Source organism: Bubalus kerabau, chromosome 19 (genome assembly GCF_029407905.1).
Source record: "Bubalus kerabau isolate K-KA32 ecotype Philippines breed swamp buffalo chromosome 19, PCC_UOA_SB_1v2, whole genome shotgun sequence".
Lineage (NCBI taxonomy): Eukaryota > Metazoa > Chordata > Mammalia > Artiodactyla > Bovidae > Bubalus > Bubalus kerabau.
Window position 1 is genome coordinate 40,094,019 of NC_073642.1, and position 25,474 is coordinate 40,119,492.

The following is a 25,474-nucleotide window of genomic DNA, read 5'->3' on the forward strand; positions in this document are numbered from 1 at the left end:
GGGACTATCTGTGTATTGTAGGATGTTTAGCAATAGCACTGGCTCCTTCCAGTGCATATTCATAGCACCCACACCCTGAGTTGCAACAATCCCAAATGTCACGAGATATTGCCAAATATTCCCTGCGGGTAAATAATACCCAGGTGAAAACCACTGCTCCAGACTTGTGTAGATAACTTGCAATTCCCTGAAAATAGTTTCGTATGTTATTCTCTGGAGTGGACTTCTCACCTTCCTGCCAAGATGCCTCCTGATCAACCATCTGTATGCAGGTGGAGTGTTGCCCTGCCTGTGAAACTCTCCTTTGGGCCACCACAGTGCTTGTCATACACTTTTATACTAAACTGGCATTTTGTTATAGTTCTTTCTTTGAATTTGTTTACTGCAAGTAGCTCTTGCAAGTTTCTTGTGGCCTGGCACAGAGTTGTTGTTCAATAATATTTGTTTAAATAAATGAATGAAAGAAAATATTCGTTTTTTTACAAATGCGATTTTTTTTAATTTTAAAATTAATTAAATTATTTATTTTGGGCTGCACTGGATCTTCGTTGCTGTGCCTGAGCTTTCTCTAGTTGCAGCGAGCAGGGGCTACTCTTTAGTTGCGCTGTGTGGGCTTTTCATTGCAGCGGCTTCTCCTATTGCAGAGCTTGGGCTCTAGGGTGCATGGGCTTCAGTTGTGGTGGCGCATGGGCTTAGTTGCCCCGCAGCATGTAGAATCTTCCTGGACTAAGGATCAAACCAGCATTAGCAAACATCTGCATTGGCAGGTGGATTCTTAACCACTGGACCACCTGGAAAGTCTGACAAATATGATATTAATATTTACTATTAAAGTTTTAATATTAGAAGCTATCTTTTAGAAGCCAAGAAAGTATTTCTGGTTGATTCTTTTTTGTGTTTTTCTATTTTTTGTCTATGCTTTATTTTTCTGTCAATTTATTTTGGACTGAGGAAATATCAGTAACTATCCTTATTTTACTTTCTTTTAAAGATTATTAATAATCATAAATCATATGAATAATCATTTATTATAATGATTAATCATAATTGTATTAAGTTTAATAATAAAAATGTTGAATGTTCTTGAGATTATCAATTATTTTAACTGGCAACTATATATAAATATATTACTATTTTAGAGAATGTGTAAGAAAATTTGTGAAGGATTTTTATGTGATATTTTCAGTGCTTATAATAATGTTTTGTATCTACATATCATCATTTCCCAGAGGACCACACAAACGTTTCAATTAGTATATGCCAACATATCTTCGTGAGACAGGTAAACATGGTCATCTCCATCTTGTATTTGAAAAAAAAAAAATGCAAATTTTTTCCTAGAAAATTCTTGACAGTCTTAAGATTTAACACTAGAAATGCCTGTCACCAGACTTGCTCTCATGATATAAAGCTGTTGGAAATATTAGCTGGGATAACTATCCTTGGTGGGCTAGGCTTCAACTCTAGAAACACACTGAGAAGAACCACATGTAGAACTGGTTGTCAGAGAATTTCATCAGGTCTCAGATTCATACTGAGGTAATGTGACTTCCTCCTTCTAATGGCCTCAATGCTTTGTGTCTACTGTCATCACGGATTCCATAGGATTTATGGTAAAATTAGAGAATATCAAATACTCTCAAGAGAAAGCTACTAGTGTGTGTGTTTTAACGAACAAAAGAACTTTTTATTAACCAGACATGTGATTTCTTCATAATACCTTTTCCTGCTTTAAGTCTAGGAGCATCAATTCACCATAGGGAATTGATTACCATTGAATTTTAAATCCTAAATTACAAAATTCTCAACAGACAATACATAAAGTTGTATAATGCCAATTACAGGAATAAAAGCAGTGAGTAACACTTGGAATATACTACATGACATGCAGATTAAAGCCAAATCTTGTTTCAACTTCACTGGTAGACTGAGGAATAAAGGTATCCAACAAAATAGCAAAATTTTTAAAGATAATAAACATTGTAGGAATTATAAACCATTGGAACCCTTTTAGGACAGTAATTTGTTGCTGTGATGTTGAAAATATTAACATACCTTAACCTAGCAATCCTATTTGTGATACAAAGTTAAGAAATCTTTCCTACAGAAAAAGAATCACTTGTATGTGGGACCTACAAACAATGATGTTTATTATAGCATTTTATTTTATAATAGGAAAAATTAGAATCAATCTGAATGGTCATCCATGGGGAATAATTGAATAAATTATGGGATGTCCATAATGTTATGCAGTTATTAAAAAGAAAATAATGAGTTAGGTTTGTATACCAGCCTGAAATGTGTTTGTGTTTCATTTTTAAGGACAAAAAGTGAATTGAAGACATATGTGCATATGTGATTTAATTTTATAGAAAAGAAGAAAAAAATCTCACACATAAACATGTATGTACATATTTGTATTTATGTGTACATTCACATATACTATACATATATTTGCATACATTTGTATGAGCATGAAGAGATGTGTATGAAAGGATTCATAACTATTCCTACTTTTATTAAGAGGAAAAAAAGTTGCCTTAAAGGGGAGTAATTGGGGAGACTGGATATATATAGTTTGACTTGCTACAGTAAGCAAATATCTTTCACAATTTGTGAAAGGCTATTCAATACAAAGTTTGAAAAAATAAAAGCAAAAACAACAACAAAACCACTACCATCCCTGAGATCAGCTAATACATGACTAAAAATATGCATAAACCGGTAAAATTTCAATCACAGGATAATGGTAACTGTAGTGGTGAGGCAGGGGAAGTTCTATCTTAGCAACAACATATTAGAACAATCTTAAAGAGAAGTAAGACAATGAATATTTAACCTGGCTCAGGCTGTTCTTTTCACGTGTTCTTTGAATCACATTTCATATTAAGTTAAGCAAACATCATTTGAAAAATGAAGCTGAAGTTAAATCCACAGAGGTCAGATTTATGGCCAGTAATCTATCAGTCTACAGGTTTTCACCACACAGCAGTTGAGAAAGATAATTGGGCATGCAGGGGAAAGCTAAGCATGAGGTCAAGGAACCAGCTATTTAGATAGGACTAACAAAGGAGATCGTTCTTGAGTAATACAGGACAGTAGGTATTCAAATGCTAAAATTTGTGGTATGGACTTTTAATGTAATGTCAGAATATAGGCAGCTAGTGAAAACAGTCCCCAAGGGCAGCCTGGAGAAGGCAGAGAAGAGGTAACACAAATAGGCTGGAGGAAGAAGAAGGAAAAAAAAAAAAAAGATCAATAAACACAACAACAGGAAGTAAAGTGAGGCTGGAGTGAGTAAGAGTAAGGTTAAGGGAGATGAGGTTTGAAAAAAGGGCTCAGACAGTAAAGAATTCGCCTGCAATGCAGGGGACCCAGTTTCAGTCACTGGGTCAGGAAGATTGAAGGAAATGGCAACCCACTCCAGTATTCTTGCCTGGAGAATTCCATGGACAGGGGAGCCTGGTAGGCTGCAGGCCATGGGGTCACAAAAAGTCAGACAGGACTGAGTGACTAACACATAGAGAAGCACACTTGGAGGAGATCAATAGGTGTGCTAGAAAATTCTAATGGGCCTGGAATGCCAGGTACAAGGGTTCAACTTTGATGAGAGAGAAAACTGGGAATCTCTAAAGATTTGCTGAAGAGGAGAGCAATATGGTGTGTAAAGAGGAGTTGTCTGGCTATGTCCTAATGGAGGAGAAGATGAGGAAGGCATTCTGTTGAAGCATTCCTGGAAGAGAAAGTAAAGGCTCAGCCTAGGCATGCTGCTGCTGCTGCTGCTGCTGCTGCTAAGTTGCTTCAGTCGTGTCTGACTCTGTGCGACCCCATAGACAGCAGCCCACCAGGCTCCTCTGTCCCCGGGATTCTCCAGGCAAGACTACTGGAGTGGGTTGCCATTTCCTCCTCCAATGTATGCATGCATACTAAGTCACTTCAGTTGTGTCCAACTCTGTGTGACCCCATGGACAGCAGCCCACCAGGTTCCTCTGTCCACGGGATTCTCCAGGCAAGAATACTGGAGTGGTTTGCCATTTCCTTCTCCAGAGCCTATGCATAGGCTGCTTCATTGTGGGATTTCTAAGAAAACAACCATATTGTAAGTCCCTCAGGATTTCCCATCCCTTTGTATCACTAGACTAGAATTGTGCTATTCATAGAGAAGGATACCATAAATGCATACTGAAAAAGAAAATAAAAGGAAATGAGATGCATTTTAAGGAAAAAGTTGATGGGACCTGATAAATGGGTGTAAGGAGTGACAGAAAAACTAATCAAATATGACTCCAAGATTTCAAACTTTGATAATAAAATAATACTAGCAGTGTCCCTGAATAAGAGAAGGAGGAAATATAAAGAAAATAGTTTGAGGAAAATGCATTAAGTTTCTATTTTATAAGTCAAATTTTTCTAAGCAGCAATTTGAACAGTACTACTATTGCAACACCATCACATCTTCATTGACTTTAAAACCAAAGGGAAGATATAATTCCTTGGGGGAAAAAGGCAGAGGAGCTACCAATGCACACACTTCTAAAATATATCAACAAACATGAGTTGAGGATGGCTCTGCCCCAGGGAATATCCAGGCGCTCGGGAGAGAAGGATAAACAAGATGGCATATTTGCCCTCAAGGTGTTCACTAACCCAAGTATAAGACTGACATCATTTTGAAGCTTTTTTCTTTCTGAAAAGTGCTATGAGTTCAATAGTGATATCAGGAAACTGCTGGGCATTGGAGGGAACCGGGCAAAATATTTCAGAGGAGATGTTATTTGAACTCAATATCAATGTCACGGCATAAAAAGACAGTTGGAGGAGAAAAGAGGAGGAAAAGAACATTTACAGATGTGTGATGCACTCATGCTAGCACCTGCCAGCTATGTTTTCCCAAAAAAGACATTTCTGCATACCTACTACTTCAGAGCAGTAGACATGCTCCTCTTGGTGCCTGCCTAAACCAAGAACAAAAGAGTTCTCCACTCACTTGAAATCAAGTCATTTGAAGTTTTCAGTTGTCTGGAATGATGCATATAAAAACTGGGAGTATAAAAACCCACACTCCACCACTTAAACTGAATCACAGAGCATTCAGCACTCAGAAAGAGAAAAGATTAATGAGATGGGCCCATAAAACAGAGATGCAAGGTGAAAAAAGAATCTCCACAGTGTTCAAGGGCCAGCCTTCTCCATGGGTTCCTTTAGGGATTTCTTTTTACTTACGATGGGCTTCTCTGGTAGCTCCGATGATGAAGAATGTGCCTGCAATGCAAGAAACTTGGGTTTGATCCCTGGGTCAGGAAGATCCCCTGGAGAAGAGAATGGCTACCTTCTCCAGAAGTCTTGCCTGGAGAATTCCATGGACAGAGGAACCTGGAGGGCTACAGTCCCTGGGATCTCAAAGAGTCAGATACAATTGAACAACTGACTTTCTGATAATTTCCTTTCCCTTTCCTTCACTTTTTGTCCTTTTTTTTTTTTTTTGCTTTAACTCAAAATTTGTTATAAATAAGGAAGTCAAACTATATACATGCCTAATACACTTGTGCAACTCTATTTAGTGAGTTTACATAAATCACCTCTCTGAATTCCTCTCAATATTCCTTGCAAGTGGATATTATTATGCTCATTTTACAACTGAAGAAATTAAGGCTCAGACTCTTGCAGGGCTACTAGCAACTAGTAAATGGTAGACCTGGTATTCTGAACCCGATTTTGTTCCAAGATCAGTTTTTTTCTCCATCACATCACATTCCATAAAGAGAATCACATGTATAAAAGCTCACAGAGGCTTCAAAGGCCAGTGGATGTTTTGAAGCAGCGCATCCCTTCCTTATAGCTGGGGAAAGGAGCTCATAGGAGAAAGCTTTATTGAAAAAAAAAAAGCTTGAAAGTAGGTTAAGATGAGCTCCTGAAGAACCTGCTATGCTGGGGAAATTTGAACCTGATTTAGTTACATTGGAGAGTATTTGTTCTCTTCTCTAGTAAGCTTTTTTAAAGCTAAGGCAGATGTTATCAGATTTTGTTTAAGAAAGGCAGTCATGGCAACATTAAGGATAGATCAAAGAAGAAAAAGATAGTTGAGGATCTCCTGTGATCATCTATAGGAGAGATGGAAAGGTCTTGATCTAAGGTAGAAGGGAAATGAGGTTAGATTTCAGAGATATTTCAAATAGGATGTCCAGGTCTCAGGACCACTTTGCAGATGGAAGAGATTGAAGAGTTCAAGGTGGTTTCATATTGTTCAATTTGGACACCTGACATAGTGCAGATTCCCATGACAGGATAAACTTTGAGTTAAAAAAAGAATGGCAGAATTGGTAATAAATCCCAGAGCTGTTATGTTTTAAAGATGGATCCTTTGTGCTGCTATCTCCATCATGCTGGCATTAGATTCTATGTTATTGGGTTTAAACTCTCTCTGAGCCTCAAAAGACAATAAATATGGAACATAGTTATTTGAACATTTAGTAGTTACCAAATTTATTGAAATATAGGTACATCATATTTTAAGTCTAAATCTAATATTGATAATTGATTTTAATTTCTTCCTTGCTGATGGCTTTGGATCAAGGTTCTTCAGAATAATGAAAGGGTTCTGTTTGGGAAACAAAAGTTGTTTAGAACTGAAATGGGGAAAACTCTCTTCTATTTGAAGCCTGATGTATTATTCCCCAAGGCAGTCTCCTGAATGAATCTTTTTCCTTTGTTGTATAAGAGCCTTCAAAAGCAGTGAAGAACATTCATTTTTCTACTTGATTTTGTTACTTTGCCAGGAATAGCACAGGGGTCCTTTTAGCAAGTGAGACTAAGGGCACTAAAATGGTTGGAAATCACTGAAAACAGTAGCAGGTTTATTTGAGCAAAATCGGCAGGGTGGTGTAATATACATTTTAAAAAATGCATTTTCATTAAAATTAAAAATGAGCTTCCAAACAAACTCTGGAAAGGGTTCCAAATACAGCCTTACAAACCCAAAATGAAATCAATAAAAAGAAACCAGCCAAGCAGCAAGTTGAGAAAACACCAATTAGAGATTTTAACAAACAGAGAAGCTCACTGTGGGGTATAGTTTTTAAATCAGACAAGAGAAATTTCGGCTTTTTTCTCCACCTCGGCACTGCTCTACTGAGCTCTCTCTGGAACTGAAATTGATGGGATTCAGAATGCTCCCCAGGAAGAAACCACAAACAAGCAGGTGCTTTCGGCATTATATTTGAGCAGATGAAAGCAAATATTATTCTGATAGCTTTTCATTTTGCCCTCCAAGGAACTTTGCATTATTATCTGTGACTAGGGATTTTAATAGTCAAACTACCACAAATTTGTCAAACACTCGATTTCTGCCCGGTTTCAGAGTACAGCTTCTGCCCATGGAGGTTAACTCAGGTCTCTCTAGCCAAGGAGTTTTTTGAAGCAAATCAAACTCTGATAGTCTGTCCTAGCCCACATGCCTCCATGGACAACCTGACATCAAACCGGCAAGTGGATAAGGTACATCTTCCATCCACCTCCCACCCAACTATCTACCATGGAGCTGGTGGGGCCCACTCTTCTGCTTCTCCTTGGCTGCCTCTCTTCTAGGACTATTTGCTCCTCTTCTATTAAAGTTGCCTTGTCCTATTCTCATATTCTTAGGAATAAGCTTTGTGCCCTTCCCAGATGAGACAATATAGATTGTCATAAAAATCACCCTGTCAGTGCTCAGGGATTCAACACTTTTGTGTCACCAGTTCCACTTATCAAAGAGGCACTCACAGAACCCAATGAATATTAAAACAATTTCTATGTGCGGATATTGATTTTGACTATTTCTTCTTGTTGAAATACATCTATATATGCATGTATTGTAACTGTTCAGTCACTAAAACATGTCTGACTTACCACCATGTATACCATATACTTCGGTTATTTCTTATTTTTACTGTCTATCTCCCTTACCAAAATACAAGTTCTCTAAAGATTGGAATCTTTGTCTAACTTTGCTGGCCAGTCTATAAGTAGATGCTTGTATATAGTAGATGATCAACAAACACTTTGCTAAAGTATGAACACTATCCAGTTAATTCAAAATAGTGTATTATATTTTCCATTTCTAATAAATGTTGCAAACATATAAATAAACATAACATTTTAATTATGAGTTTCTAAGTTGAGCACATAGAGACATGAATTGTTTTATTTTTTTGGTGGACTATGGTTAGGCAGTGCTAATGGTAAAGAACCCATCTGCCAATGCAGGAAATGTAAGAGGCGTGGGTTTGATCCCTGGGTCAGGAAGATCCATTGGAGGAGGGCATGGCAACCCACTCCAGTATTCTTGCCTGGAAAATCCCACGGTCAGGGGAGCCTGATGGGTTATGGTACAAAGGATCGCAGAGTGGGACACAACTGAAGCAACTTTGGACACACACACTCATGGTTAAAGAAATGTTAAGACTGTTTGATAAAAGAGGTTCCTATGTGTTGAATGCCTTGGTTTGGTAACAACATTTAACAAATATCGTTCTTCTTCTGTGTATTTGAGGTATAAGCTGAGCAAGCCATCTCTCAGAAATATCAATGTTGGGTGGAGGAGACTGGCTTGGAAACAAAAGAACATACTACGCGTTGATAAGTATAGTAGAATTTGTATAAGCAGCAGCAGTAACAAGCACGAGAGTGATCCCACAAAAAGGTATAGAATATGATCTAGGTACTTTCAAAGTAACTCTTTAGAACAGGAAGCATATGTGAGGATCTGAAATTGTGTCTCTTTTATCCTACAAAGAAGATATTAACACAAAGGCCCCTCCACCATTCTGAGTGTTCCAGCTTCCTTTAGGCTTGACTTTGGACAGAAACACATGAACAACTCGGGGCTAACGTGCAGGTCAGGACAGGGTGCCGCAGGTGAAGGGGAGAAGAGAAACAAGAGGGAAAACACCCTCTTGCCTTTGTAGGGAGCTCACAGGATGCCGTGTTAACACTTCCCAGTGCAGACCTCAGCACTATGATCTTCCTGAAATCTAGGAGCAGAACACGGATCGAATGTGCACGGGTAGTTACATAAGAGATGGTAAATCCTCACTCTTGCTCTAGGATTGGAGAGTTCTAGTCCACTTCTCACAAGAAGGAGAAAACCAACCCAATCCCATCTATCATCTAAATATCCATGCAAACCAAAAGTTAAGCATAAATTGTGTCGATTTATTCAGTTAGTTAGTTCGAGGTCAAGTTTTGTGCTTGAGTTAAGTTTCTATGGAAATTCTTATTCCATGCTGTTATAAAGAGACAACTCTGTTTCAACAGGCTTTGGATTCTGGTCCAGGCTCCAGCCTGTCTCAAAATCCAAACAGAATCCTAAAATCTGTTCCTGCCTCTACCAGAACTTGCTGTATTTTCTTTGCCTCCTGCCACCACACAGTTGGATGGACACCAAGTATAGAAAATTTCAGCCTCAAAGGAACATTTTAAGAAAGTTATGAGCCAGATTCAATAATTTGTATAATGAATCATCTCTGAAATAATATTATTGCAATACACTTTTGAGTAAAATTTAACTACAAGTTTAAGCTCCAGATACAGATGGACTTGGGGTGGAATGTCAGCTTTGCCAGCTATTAGCTATTTCAATTTGTGCCTTAGTTTTTTTATCTGTAAAGTGGGGATAATAATTTAAATGGTATGACAGAGGTTTTGAAAGATCTAGTGAAACAATGTACATGCAGTGCTGAATATAAGGCTTCCCAGGTGGCCCTAGTGGTAAAGAATCTGCCTGCCAATGCAGGAGATGCAAGAGATGCGGGTTTGATCCCTGGGTTGAGAAGATTCCCTGGAATAGGAAATGGCATCCCATTCCAGTATTCTTGCCTGGGAAATCCCATGGGCAGAGGAGCCTGGTGGGCTAATCCATGGGACAGCAGAGTGGGACACGACTGAGGGACTGAACACAGTGCTGAATATGGTGCGTAACTCCTAACGCTCAACAAATCAGTAATAATTGTTTTTCATACTGATTATAATTTTCAACCATCAACCCTTAGTGTGTGTGTTTCGTGAGAGTTACAACAGTAAACTGGCATCTAAGCATTCTTTTAATTTTACATGTGCAAAATGTATCCAGTGGTTACCATCATCTGTTGCATGGGTTCCCTCTCTCCCTGGAAGGGAGAGCTGCAAAAAAAAAAAAAAATGACAATGGCAATTATTTTAGAAAGATTTTCCTGAAGAAAAGGGTAATAGCGAAATGTTTGTTAGTAATTTTCACCCTCAGTGTGAGAATTTTATATTAGCAGAAGCTGATTAGAAAGCAAAGTTTTGATCATTTTTAAAGGTAAATAATTTAATATTTTTATGCTTAATACAGTATAGACAGTACATCAATCTAGGAATAACATTTTTATTTACTAATTACAGAATCCATTCATTTTATACACACCACACCCCTTGTCTTTCCCCTTTCCTAACCCCCCTCATTAATAGATTTAGAACTGACAGTGCTTTCACTTCTCAGTATAAAGAATAATTTTCTTCTGAACATAGAGACAACTATGAAATCGAAGTTTAAAATATAGTCCTCTTCTAACAGTGATTCAGATTTCCATTAAACCTCCTCCCACCCTCTCAAATTAAAATTTGAAAAGCAGAGCTCAGAAATAAACTGACAGGCACTAGTACTTCGTTCATTTCCAGCAAGGAAGCACCAATTTGATTCCTACCATAACAATTTTTGCTGTTGCCAGTGCATCAGATTTTTTTAACACAGCTTCTCAAGTGATAGAAATCATCCCGTCACTTTGTTTCATAAAATTGACACCCTGGGGAAATGCAAACTAGAGTAGGAACTTTAGCGAGCTGCTTCTCCAACCCCTGCTAGGTATTCCTGAAATTCTCTTTTCCTCTTCAACTAATGTCATCAAGTCCCAGTTGCTTGTTGTTCTTTTCTCCTTGTTCTGCTCATGTGCTACAACATCCCTTGGCTTCCCTCAGCACGGGAGTTGGTGTTTTTAAAAGTGTTACTCATAGATTGGGATTCTACTGCTGGCTGATTTGAATGCAGTGACAAAGAAAAAAAAGGAACTTGATGAAATTATTTCACACACAGAGCAATAAACATATGGAATAAATTACTACGGAAGATGATTCAAAGAGTTTAAGAAACACCTGGATTTGTTTCTGGAGGCAGCGGAATAGAGAGAGGAGTGTGAAGCAGGAGGGTGAAATCAAAGCACACCCACTAAGCCAAGTGTTAAGGCTCTAACCTCTTACTGAAATGGCACCTCTTGCATTTATCAGGAGCTCCATTCCCACTGCAAGTCTATTTAAGGGAGAGGTTTCTCTAATACCCTGGGAACAAGTCAGACTAAGTCACAGAAGCCACCTTCCTACTGGGGCTGGCCTCTGGCTTTGAGGTAAAGAAGTGAATGATGGAAGGTTCTTTCCAATCCAAAAAATGGGAAGACTATCTGAATATACAGAAACTAAAATTTGGCAACTGTTTTGAGATCTGGTGCAGGTCTGCCATATCAGCCACATCTCTGGCCTCCTTTCTTTCCAAGCTCTTTCTGACTTTTCAGAAACATACATGCTCCTCCCAGCCTGTGGGTATGCTGCTCTTTCCTCTCCCAACTCTTCCCCTCATTCTTCAGGCCACCCTTTCTGTGACACCTCAGTTTATAGTCATGTCTCCCTCTGTGTTGCTATACCAAATGTGAAATGTCTTTTTGTGTTTACTTTATTCATCTCTATCTCCTCAGCACTTAATAAAGTGCCTGGCTCATCAGAATTTATTTTGCCTCACTGTGTTCCAGAAAGGACTTAAAGTGCTTGATAAAAATAATAGCTAACATCATCGGGCCTTTAACTTGTGCCAAACACTGTTCCAAGTGCTTCATGTGTTTTTAACTCAGTTAATCCTTGTAAGAGCACTATGGATGAGTGAGCTTGTCATGTAGGTACTAATATTATCCTTGTTTCACAAATGAGGAAAATGGAGGTACAGAGATGCTAACTAGCTTGCCCAAGGTCAGCCTGGTAAAGCTGGCCAAACCTGGGATTGGCTGCAACCAGCTAGTTCTAGAGCTATTGATAGTACTCTTGACCATAACTCTGACTACCTGAATACCTAACACAGCAAGGAAACACAAATAGGAAATAGGAGAAGGAAATAAGGAATAAACATCTGAGATCATAAAATGCAGGTCTTAATCAGGCTAAAAAAAATCCATGCAATAAAATCTACACATTATACTCTGTTTTTCAGCAGCCAATTAAAAAGGTAAATCTGATCAATTAATCCATTAAACAAAAGCAAATCAGCTACTCAGAAGAATATTTCTAATATCAAAATCTGAAATAACTTTCTTCTATATGGTTCAAAAAAGATGATGGTTTAATCATCCCTTCACTCACCATCTACATTTACACCTATTCAACAGCAGATCCAGGTGTCCAAACAGAAAAGTGAATCACAGGACAAACATTCGGCAAACTTGTATATGACTAAACAAAATGATGTGCACTGATTTTACACAAACAAACGGACTACATACATCCCCTCATTCAACCAACACGTGCTGAGCCTCTACTTGGTGTCTCATGCTGCGTTGGGCCCTAATGATTCATAAGGATCCAAAAAGGACCGAAGTCTTGGACCTCATGGAGCTTAAATTCAAGCGAAGAGACTAATAATAAATAGACAACAATGTCAGGTAGTGTTAAGAGCTACAAGGTAAAAGCAGTTTAAGAGAAAAGAGCATAACCAAGGGAAGAAAGGAAGGAGACTTCTCTAACTAAAACAGAGACCTGAATCAAGAAACATCAGTAACAGTTGTCTTTTTCCCCTAATTATTCCAGCTTGGAAATCAGAAGAACTGTTTATCACCTGCTTATGTAACTTCTGATGCTATAAAGAGCAATACATATTGCATAGGAACCTGGAATGTTAGGTCCACGAATCAAGGAAAATTGGAAGGGGTCAAACAGGAGAGGCAACAGTGAATGTCAACACCTTAGGAATCAGAGAACTAAAAATGGACTGGAACGGGTGAATTTAACTCAGAGGACCATTATATCTACTATGGTGGGCAAGAATCCCTTAGAGGAAATGGAGTTACCCTCATAGTCAACAAAAGAGTCTGAAATGCAGTACTTGGGTGCAATCTCAAAAATGACAGAATGATCTCTCTTCTTTACCAAGGTAAACCATTCAATATCACAGTAATCCAAGTCTATGCCCAACCAATAATGCTGAAGAAGCTGACGTTGAACGGTTCTATGAAGACCTACAAGATCTTCTAAAACTAACACCCAAAAAAGATGTCCTTTTCATGATAGGGGACTGGAATGCAAAAGTAAGAAGTCAAGAAATACCTGGAATAACAGGCAAATTTGGTCTTGGAGTACAGAATGAAGCAGGGCAAAGGCTAACAGAGTTTTGCCTAGAGAATGCACCTACTCATAGCAAACACCCTATTCCACCAACACAAGAGACTACTCTACACATGGACATCACCGGATGGTCAATACCAAAATCAGATTGATTATATTCTCTGCAGCCAAAGATGGAGAAGCTCTGTACAGTCAGCAAAAACAAGATCGGGAGTTAACTGTGGCTCAGACCATGAACTCCTTATTGACAAATTCAGACTTAAATTGAATAAAGTAGAGACAACCACCTGACCATTTAGGTATGACCTAAATCAAATCCCTTGCAATTATACAGTGGAAGTGAGAAAATAGATTCAAGGGATATCTCTGATAGATAGAGTGCCTGAAGAACTATGGACTGAGCTTCGTGACATTGCAGAGAAGGCAGGGATCAAGACCATCTCCAAGAAAAAGAAAGGCAAAAAGGCAATATGGTTGTCTGAGGAGGCCTTACAAATAGCTGTGAAGAGAAAAGAAGTGAAAAGCAAAGGAGAAAACGAAAAATACACATTTGATTGCAGAGTTCCAAAGAATAGCAAGGAGAGATAAGAAAGCCTTCCTCAGTGATCAATGCAAAGAAATAGAGGAAAACAATAGAATGGGAAAGACTAGAGATCTCTTCAAGAAAATTAGAGATACCATGGGGAATATTTCATGCAAAGATGGGCACAATAAAGGACAGAAATGGTATGGACGCTAACCTAACAGAAGCTATTAATAAGAGGTGGCAAAAATATACAGAAGAACTATACAAAAAAGATCTTCATGACCCAGATAATCATGATGGTGTGATCACTCACCTAGAGCCAGATATCTTGGAGTGCGAAGTCAAGTGCGCCTGAGGAAGCATCACAATGAACAATGCTAGTGGAGGTTATGAAACTCCAGTTGAGCAATTTAAAATCCTAAAAGATGATGCTGTGAAAGTGATGCACTCAATATGGCAGCAAATTTGGAAAAATCACCAGGGGCCACAGCACTGGAAAAGGTCAGTTTTCATTCCAATTCCAAAGAAAAGCAATGCCAAAAAAATGCTCAAACTACTGAACAACTGCACTCATCTCACATGCTAGCAAAGTAATGCTCAAAATTCTCCAAGCCAGGCTTCAACAGTAAGTGACCCATGAACTTCGAGATGTTCAAGCTGGATTTAGAAAAGGCAGAGGAACCAGAGATCAAATTGCCAACATTTGCTGGATCATGGAAAAAGCAAGAGAGTTCCAGAAAAACATTAACTTCTGCTTTATCGACTGTGCCAAAGCCTTTGAATGTGTGGATCACAACAAACTGTGGAAAATTCTGAAAGAGATGGGAATACCAGACCACATCACCTGCCTCCTGAGAAATCTGTATGCAGCTCAAGAAGCAATAGTTAAAACTGGACATGGAACAAGAGACTGGTTCCAAATAAGAAAAGGAGTATGTCAAGGCTGTATATTGTCACCGTGCTTATTTAACTTATATGCAGAGTACATCACGAGAAACACTGGGCTGGATGAAGCACAAGCTGGAATCAAGATTGCCGGGAGAAATATCAATAACCTCAGATATGCAGATGATACCACCTTATGGCAGAAAGCAAAGAACTAAAAAGCCTCTTGATGAAAGTGAAAGTGGAGAGTGAAAAAGTTGGCTTAAAACTCAAGATTCAGAAAAGTAAGATCATGGCATCTGGGCCCATCACTTCATGGCAAATAGTTAGAGAAACAATGGAAACAGTGAGACTTTATATTCCAAAATCACTGCAAATGGTGACTGCAGCCATGAAATTAAAAGATGCTTGCCCCTTGAAAGAAAAGTTACGACCAATCTGCTGCTGCTGCTGCTGCTGCTGTTAAGTCGCTTCAGTTGTGTCCGACTCTGTGCGACACCACAGACGGCAGCCCACCAGGCTCTGCCATCCCTGGGATTCTCCAGGCAAGAAAACTGGAGTGGGTTGCCATTTGGAAAATCCCATGGATGACCAATCTAGACAGCATATTAAAAAGCAGAGACAGTACTTTGCCAACAAAGGTCTGTCTAGTCAAGGCTATGGTTTTCCCAGTAGTCATGTATAGATGTGAGAGTTGGACTATAAAGAAAGCTGAGAGCCGAAGAATTGATGCTTTTGAACTGTGGTGTTGGAGAAGACTCTTTAGAATCCCTTGGACTGCAAGGAGATCCAACCACTCCATCCTAAAGGAAATCAGTCCTGAATATTCATTGGAAGGATTGATGCTGAAGCTGAAACTCCAATACTTTGACCACCTGATGCAAAGAACCGACTTATTGGAAAAGACCCTGATGCTGGGAAAGATTGAGGGCAGGAGGAGAAGGGGATGACAGAGGATGAGACGGTTGGATGGCATCACCTATTCAATGGACATGAGCTTGAGTAAACTCCGGGAGTTGGTGATGGACAGGGAAGCCTGTCGTGCTGCAGTCCATGCGGTTGCAAAGAGTTGGACAGTACTGAGGGACTGAACTGAACTGAACCATGTAACTTCAGGCCAACAAGATCAAATGATATTTGATGATTTACTCTGTAAGTCTCCCTTTTTCCCTGAGGTCTTTTGTGTGTTCTTTTATTTGTGATACAAGTTTCCTTTAGAAAATATGTAAGCAAACGAAGGAAAGGAATGGGATAAATTTTGTGCCGAGCAACCCAGTAATAGTCTGAAAGTGAAGTGATTAATTTAGTCTAATATAAATTTAAAAACCTACACTCCAGTTCAGTTCAGTTCAGTCGCTCAGTCATGTCCGACTCTTTGCTACCCCATGAACCGAAGCAGGCCAGGAGGGAGGTGATGCCATCCAACCATCTCATTTTCTATTGTCTCCTTCTCCTCCTACCCTCAATGTTTCCCAGCATCAGGGTCTTTTCCAATGAGTCAGCTCTTCGCATCAGGTGGCCAAAGTATTGGAGTTTCGACTTCAAAATCAGACCTACCAATGAACACCCAGGACTGATCTCCTTTAGGATGGACTGGTTGGGTCTCTTTGCAGTCCAAGGGACTCTCAAGAGTCTTCTCCAACACCACAGTTCAAAAGCATCAATTCTTCGGCGCTCAACTTTCTTTATAGTCCAACTCTCACATCCACATAAGACCACTGGAAAAACCATAGCCTTGACTGGACGGACCTTTGTTGACAAATCAATGTCTCTGCTTTTTAATATGCTGTCTAGGTTGGTCTTAACTTTCCTTCCAAGGAGTAAGCGTCCTTTAATTTCATGGCTGCAATCACCATCTGCAGTGATTTTGGAACCATCAAAAAGAGGACAGAAACAAGAAGGTATTTAAGGCATCAGCTATCTTAGAGATGAGCCATATGAAAAATATTTGAAAAATATTTTTTCAACTTGATTTCCAAACAAAAAGAGAGATTATTTGGGGTCTGTTCACTAAGAAGTACACTATTAACTGATATTTCAACTTTGAGAAATGCATTTTTTTAAAGTATTTGGTATAAGTATTATATTCAAGACTTGAAAATATATAGAGACTCTGGACCTGTCTGTCTGTCATACTTGTCAGTTTTTGGCATTTCAATACATGAGTATGGAAAAGTTTGACCAATGGATAAAAATTAAAACCATGCTAATTTATGAAAGCATGTGTTTGCAATATGTAGTCTAGATTTATTCTCCTTTTCAGAAGAGTCACTCATTCTTTTTTTATGTCCTCCCACTTTGTACTTTGTAGAGCAATCAGCTATCTATTTTCTAACACTGCACACTAAGACAAGGAACTTTTTCTCTATTATGATTCAGTGATTGTCAGATAACTGATTAATTTTAAGAAATTGAAGTATTAGTCTTTAAATAGCTACTTCACTCCTATTGATGTGCTCACGATATCTTACAAGTTTTATTTGGGGTCAATTTAAGTGACGATAGCTCTAAACTGCAACTTATTATTTATATAAAAAAAGGATGCAATCATGTACTTTCAGGAGCCAAGTTCCTTGACCTTCTGTCCTTTCAATATTAGCAGCATTCCTGTTCGATTTGAATTGCAAACAGGATGCTCAGGAACAAAAGGCAGTCATTTATTTTCTTCTTCATCATGATAATGCCCTTTGGGATTTTGTCATTGAAAGAATGGGGGACCTTAATGCTCTAAGATAAACAATACAAATGGAATAAAAAGCAGAGGGGAGAGGGGGGACTTCTAAAACTGACAACCTGAAATAAGACAAAAGGGATTAAGTGTTCATCTATTTGTCTACTAAATAAATACCTTGATAGGACCTTGATAGTTTCTTTGCAAAGTTAGTGCATGTGCTTAATTTAGACTGTTTTAGCATCCAAGCACTACCATATATGGATGGGGAAGGGAGGCAAATTAGGTGTTGAAATCATATGATGTCACACAGACTCCAGTATAGGAAAAAGACCAGAGCTTTGTGAGTGCAGTTGCTTATGTACTATATGGTGCTTTTCTTATTTATAAAGCTGGAGCATACATTCTATTGCTCTTGTTCTTAGATTTTCAGACAGCCATAATTTCTGGTCTTTTGTTTGAAATGAAGGCCTGCCTGGAAAAATTGAGGGTGCTGCCAGACTTACTAAAAGACATTTTTTATAGCACACTATATTCTTTACTCCACTAATCCCCCTCCCCACCCCGACTCTTGGGTGTAGGGGGAGGGGCACAAGATTTGAGAAAGAGATGAAAATTATTAAACTGAAAGCACATTAAAGCAATTTATGGACAGAATCTTGTCAAATGCTTTCTTAGCCAGGAAAACACTGACATGTACTAGTGTTTAGTGATGAGCATCTAAGCATACCTCAAAGACTATGTTCCTAGAGTGAAAGTATTTGTGAAATGTGAGTTATATTGGTTTCCTTTTGGTGAGGGAAGGAAAAGTTAAAATTCAGGTTACATATCTGGAGGACTGAAGTAAGCAATCAAAATCAAACTTTTACATCAGACTCATTTGACATGATTTCAAAATAAACTAAGTTCAGTAAACCTGTTGGCAGAGAAGTATCATTCGTCAAGCGATTAACAGAGACACAATCTGTAATTACGAATTGCTGAAAGCAGGCCACTAATGAGAGAATGACTCACTCACGTTTTGGGGTGAAGGGGGAGGGGTCTCTCAGAAACTGTAATTTGATTTACAAAACTCTAAATAGCTAATGGCAGGTAACTCTTGCCAACTAACCAGCCAACTCTTGCAAGCTCATTAACAGAACTCCATGGTCTCACTGAAGGATAAACCATATGGAGGTGTCACTAAAAACTGGAGATGAGAGACTGTAATTCATGTTCATTCCTTCTGTGAGTTGGTCATATGGGCATTGATTTGAGCCTTTGTTTATCTGACATGACCTGTTCTTAAACAAGGAAAGAAAATACATTTTTAGGGGTTTCTGGGTTTTCCCCCCTACCACCTTATACTACAGTTTTCAACCAATTACTACACTTCTTTATTCTGGATTTGTTTCTCCAGCTTCCCATATCTTTGCCACATTTTAGTTCCAGCAAAGCAATTGAATAATGGCATTATGCAAGTGGCTGTACTATTTGCTTGTGCGCTGACCTTGGAGGGTTGTTAAGTTGCTTATCGATGATTTCCCCAGTGATTGCAAACCTGTGGCTATAAGATCATCTTCTTTTTTTTTTTTTTAAAGATCATTTTAAACTCTTTATTCACATGAAACTCATGAATTCTGGAGGAGACGTGTGTGGCAACACATAGTTATAAGGCATAATTTTATAAAGGGCTCTGTATACTTGTCCTTTAATCCGGGGTGCAATAGTCATGTATATTCATGCACTGTGATTTTCACTTGATATCTGATCCAGGAATCTCTACAAAAATTATCAGAATAACACATGAATATAATTTCAAAAATAGTACAGAAGGCTACTTAATGATAAGCAAGTCTCCTCATCTGTTTATTCTGTATCCTTAGTTCTGTTGCCCAAGACAGTTTTAACTATTTACATGTAAAATCTTTCATGGCTCTAAATAATAAGCTTTAATTGCCAGTTCATGATTTATTAAAATGAGATATTAGCTAGTGCTTCTGGACATGAAGAATGAAGATTTAGCTCACTTATATCACCTTGCCCCCCTCACTCTGAATTTCCATTTTTAATTTTTATGGTATTTAAAATTTTAGATAATATAATTAAGTATATACTTATTTATTATATAGTATATAAATAATGCACATATAATAAATATAGTTATTTATATAACATAAAATACTATTTAATCAATTTCAGACTATAATTATTAGCTCTCCATTTTGAAAAAAGGAATTTTAGCACACTATATTCTCTCATTTTTCTTTTCTCTCTCTAACATTTTATCAACTTCACTGTTAATTATCTGTTGCCAAGATCAATGACATCTGCATTTTATTTTACAACCATAATTAAGATTTCTTAACCTTTTCTATACATCACACCAAAAGTTGTTAATCAGTATTGACATCACATAGTTTGGTAAATGTTTATATGTGTGCTTCTGTTGCATTTCCTTCGTTATGGATTGATGATATAGTTTTGCCACTCAAAATCAAATGTTCCTAGAATCACACTTCATAGTTTTTTCTCATGTTATTCCAATTGTTCAAACTCAAATCTTAGTTCACTTCATATTTGGAGCACTTTATTCCATTTTTAAATATGTTTATTGGAGTTTCTAACTGAATATGTCTAATATCATCCAGTTCCCTTATCAATCTATTCTTTTAGACATTATCATTCTTGAACTCTATCTGATAACCCTTACAGTATACGCATTAATTTTTTTCTAGACCTGGTACAGAAGTTAGTTTCATTCTTTCTTGTATTCAGTTTTTACTTTGTTGCTTTTCGTCTCTAGATGCATGTGTGCCTGCTACTTGTCTGACTCTTTGCAACCCTGTGGACTGTAGCCCACCAGGCTGCTCTGTCCATGGGGATTTTCCAGGCAAGAATACTGGAGTGGCTTGCCATGCCCACCTCCAGGGGATCTTCCTGACCCAGGGATCAAACCCATGTCTCTTATGTTTCCTGCATTGGCAGGTGGGTTCTTTACCACCAGCACCACCTGGGAACCCCTCCTCTCTAAATGGATATATACAGTTGAATTTTGAAGTTAAAATGATTTAATTTGACTTTCACATTGGTTGCCAGTTTGGCTGTGGAAAACCTAAGACCAAAAACAATTCTCTCCCTAATCTTCAAAGGTTTTAATATCTATTAGCATGCGGCATTGTCATGAGAGGCTTGATACCAGCCAAAAATGATTAATCCTTTATAGGTAATATGTAATTCTTTCAACCTCCTCCTTTGAGTTTAATCATGTCTCCTTATCTTTAATGATTTAGGATTTAATAATGATGTGTCTTGGTATGTGTGTTTTTTGTTCATTTCTTATATAGTTTTGTGTGTGTGTGTGTGTGTGTGTGTGTGTGTGTACCTGCTACTGCTTTGGCTAGATTGAAAATAATTTTAAATAATGGTTAATAGTTGTCTCTTCCTTGTCTTTTCCTCAGTTTTATAAATATGCTTTAGTGTTTTCACCATTCATCACAATTTTAACTGGTGAATTTAGACAGATATGCATTTTTAAAATTTTTTCTATCAAACTGCTCTTTAAAAATATTTTAGGTCCAAAGTCCAAATTCCTTCTTGTTACATAGATTGAGGTGATCCTATTACATCTTCTCTGATATACTGAAAAATATTATTAACATATTTCCTAGTATTGAACTGCAGTTGTAAAACTAACACATTCTGGTTATTGAAGTAATTTTTTTTAGAAAACATTAGGCTTAATTTGATATTATGTTGTTATTTCTATACATTCATGGGTGATTTTAGAAGGTAGTTTGGCTAATGCTGACTTTGATATAGTACATAGTAGCTTCTATTATTTAGAAAGATTTAGCAAGTGTTTTATGTTCTGAAACACTTTATAGGCAGGCATGGCAATTGTTTGATCTCAAACTGAGAAAGTGAAATATCTCACCTATAAAATTATCTATGTCTTGTACCTTTGAAAAAGGAGATGCTACATTTCATACTTCTTCAGATTTTGTACTTTTATAAATTTTAGTGCATCATGTTTTTCTAAGTGGTTTTCTATTTCATCTCTGTTCAGATTTCTCATCATAGTTTCACTTAGCATATTAATCCTCTCTGTGGCTGTGATTATATTGTCTCATTTAAATTCTTTTGAATTTTTACTTCTTTCTTTAAACTTTCTTGCTTTGCCTATGTAGAGTTGTTCTATCATGCTGCTTATAGTTCTTAAATATCTTTATCAATTCTATAAATTGATAATTCTATGTAATTCTATAAAAATTCTACTTTTAGTTTGTTATTTTTCTGGTTTTATCACTATTACTTTTTCCCTTAATATTCCTATCAATATATTTTTACATCTGAAATCGTGAAATAAAATTTTAACTTATTTATATTATTATTTTTAGCCTAACAAAGCATTTCAGGCTGTGAATTGGCCTCTGCTTACAGCTTTAATTATATTTAATTAGTTTTATAAGTCGGAGAAGGCAATGGCACCCCACTCCAGTACTCTTGCCTGGAAAATCCCATGGACGGAGGAGCCTGGTGGGCTGCAGTCCATGGGGTCGCTAAGAGTCAGACACGACTGAGCGACTTCACTTTCACGCATTGGAGAAGGAAATGGCAACCCACTCCTGTGTTCTTGCCGGAGAATTCCAGGGACGGGGGAGCCTGGTGGGCTATTGTCTATGGGGTCGCACAGAGTCGGACATGACTGAAGCGACTTAGCAGCAGCAGCAGCAGTTTTATAAGTAGATAGGTTAGAGAGTCCCTGGAGAAAGAGAACAAGGATTTTTTTTTTTTTAACATAAGAGAAGCTATTTTGGCCTGAGACACTTTGTGATCTAAGCCTGGCCACAATGCCTGTCCTTGAACAGGTCTCAGTAATTAATGATCTTAAGGGAACAAAGGAATGTAGGAACAGGAAAAAGGCAGTCTAACGACAATGCAGTGATAAAGCAAGTCCTAGTTCTTCCTCAAGGAATATACATATTAATATATCTTTGAGTTCTGCAGGAATTAAGGCACCACCCAGGTGGAAAATGAAGGATGATGTTGACCCTTCTGACTTCAATCAACTAAGACTTGGACTCTTAACTTTTACCCCTATTCTACACTGAAATCTCAGGCTCAAGCCCCTTCATGAATATGCATACAGGCTTCATTTAAAATGTTCCCACTTTTGCTGTTCTGGGAGATACTCAGTGTTCTCCTTACTTGCTGCAAATAATAAATCCCTCCTTCTCCTGATCTTTGGTTTGGTTGTCTACTGGCTTGATACCCACCAAGAGTGAACTCAGTCTTTAGACAACGGTTCTGATGTGTACTTTCCTTATTGCCCTTATTCTTGAAATATTCACTTTGCAATTTTAATCTATTATTTGATTCAAGAACTACAATAATGACTGCTGATTTCCAAGTTGATCTTACTTTAAACTTTTGCTATTACTTCATAATTTTTTTTAGTTCTTAAAACTGTGACCATTTATCACTTATCATCTTAACTTATTAAAATTATATTTTTGGCTTGATATATAGTTATTTCAATAAACAAATGTGGCTGCATTAAAAAGTGTAGTTTTTCCTCTATTACAATATATTCACGTATAACTTATTATGTTTTATATGAGTTGAGTCATGAGTTAGTCACTCAGTCGTGCCCGACTCTTTGCGACCCCATGGACTGCAGCCCACCAGGCTCCTCTGTCCATGAGATTTTCCAGGCAAGGATACTGGAGTGGTTTGCCATTTCCTTCTCCAGGGGATATTCCCAACCCAGGGATCGAACCCAGCACTCCTGCACTGCAGGCAGATTCTTTACCGAGTAAGCTACAAGGGAAGCCCCTTGCATATATGTTTTATATACCCAGCCCCATTTATCTAATACATACACATATGTGCAACCTTATTATGTCTTCTAAAAATGTCTTTCCACAAATTGATACTTTTTTTTTTTTTTACTTAGTTTTTAACAGGAGAAAAGCAAAGTTTAACAACATTTATTCATGGAAGAGATCCAGGGAAACTGAATAAAAATGACTGAAGCTTTCACCTTAAGTATCATCTTCAGCTAAAGATAAAAGAGGATGTTGGGGGATAGCAGTGGGACTTCAAAGTGGAAGTAGGCAATCCTCAAGGAAAAGTAAATGTCTGGAAGTCCTGCCAGTATTTAGAATTCTCCTTACCACATCTAGTCCATATTCTTTGCAGATATCTCTGAGAATACTGCTATTCTTGTCTCAGGTCTTTTACCTTAATTCTTTATAGAGCTAAGAATGTGGTAAAAAGACTTCAGAAGTCTTCCATTTCTTAAAAATAATCAACCTAAAACAATTCTCATGCCAAAGAGACATATTTTGGGGACTATAGCTCTGATTAAATTTTGCCTAAGACAAGCCAAAAGAATTTGGTGCCTGCTAATTTCAATCTTGCTTTTGCTGGTGAGAGTGGCTGACATGGCATACATGTTGTTCAATTCCCCAGGAGCTAAAATGCTTTCCAGAACAAGGGGTGGAATTCGGAAATCGAATTTCCTAGGATTTCTCAGTGATCCTATAAAAAGCCCTACCCTCTAAGGCTTCATGAAGTGGGAGAGTTAGATCTACAGTCATTCATCTAGTTAACTGCTCTGATCTGAAAAGATTTATAATATCTCATCTCCTCAGGAGGACCAATTAGTTGCAGCCTGAAGTACGTCCCCTAAGGCGCATACTCTCTCTAGGATTTTACATTTCAAGGAGGAATGAGGCCCAGAAATGAGGCCCAGAAAGTTTCCCAGACCTGGAAACTCCAGGTCTGTCCAAGAAGAGTTTGTCACCAGCAAAGCCCTTTAACAGTGCTCAAGAAATAAAAAAAAAGTATATGAACTAAAGAGAACATACTGCATAGCACACAGAACTCTAGTCAGTGCTCTATGGGGACCTAAATGAGAAGGAAATCGAAAAAAGCAGGGATATATGTATACATAGGGCTGATTCATTTTGTTGCTCACCAGCAAACAACATTGTAAAGCGACTGCATGCATGTGTGCATGGTCAGTCATGTCTGACTCTTTGTGACCCCATAGACTGCAGCCCGCCAGGCTCCCCTGTCCATGGAATTTCCTAGGCAAGAATACTGAAGTGGGTAGCCATTTCCTTCTTCAAGGGATCTTCCCCACCCAGGGACTGAATCTGTGACTCCTGCATTGGCAGGCAGATTCTTTACCACCTGAGCCACCACGGAAGTAAAAGAATACAATAAAAATTAAGAAAGAAAGAAAGAAAAACCCCTGCACACATAAAAACAGAATCTGAGTCAGCAGTCCCCAACCTTCTTAGCACCAGGGACCAGTTTCATGGAAGACAATTTTTCCACAGACTGCTGCTGCTAAGTCGCTTCAGTCGTGTCCAACTCTGTGCGACTCTACAGACGGCAGCCCATCAGCCTCCCCCCTCCCTGGGATTCTCCAGGCAAGAACACAGGAGTGGGTTGCCATTTCCTTCTCCAATGCAGAAAAGTGAAAAGTGAAAGTGAAGCCGCTCAGTCGTGTCCGACTCTTAGCGACCCCATGGACTGCAGCCCACCAGGCTCCTCCGTCCATGGGCTTTTCCAGGCAACTAGAGGGGATGATTTTGGGATGATTCAAGCACATTACATTTATTGTTCACTTTATTTCTAATCTAATGCTGCCGCTAATCTGACAGGAGGTACTGGCCCACTGCTGGAAGATCTGGGTAATAAAATAAAGGCTAACCTTTTTTTTTTCCCCCCTTTTCCTTCGTGCTTCATCTAGTTTCACTTGCTCACCGGGTGCTGCGTGCTGAGGCCCCTGCATTCTGGCACTTCAGACGGGAGCGCCGAGTGAGAAATGGCTGTGCTGACACCTCAGCTCCGTGGAGCCTTGGGCGCAGAAGCAGGGCTGCTGACTCTGCAACTCAAGATGGCGGCGGCGGGCTGCCTGCGCAGCCGCCTCACCTGGCAAGGCTCTCGGAGCCGGAGCACCACACCTGCGCCTGTATCCGGGCCACGCCATCACCAGAACTCCGCCTCCGCCCCCACTGCAGAGA

General features: G+C 38.5%; 1 long non-coding RNA gene across 1 annotated transcript; it reads right to left on the bottom strand.

Moving 5' to 3' along the window:
• Positions 1-474: 474 nt before the first annotated feature.
• LOC129633998 (uncharacterized) lies at positions 475-25,450 on the bottom strand. Its single transcript, XR_008705350.1, has 3 exons — positions 25,162-25,450; positions 5,224-5,262; positions 475-726 (listed from the first exon to the last, which is right to left on the bottom strand). It is a non-coding gene; the product is annotated as an uncharacterized LOC129633998 (long non-coding RNA).
• Positions 25,451-25,474: the final 24 nt, after the last annotated feature.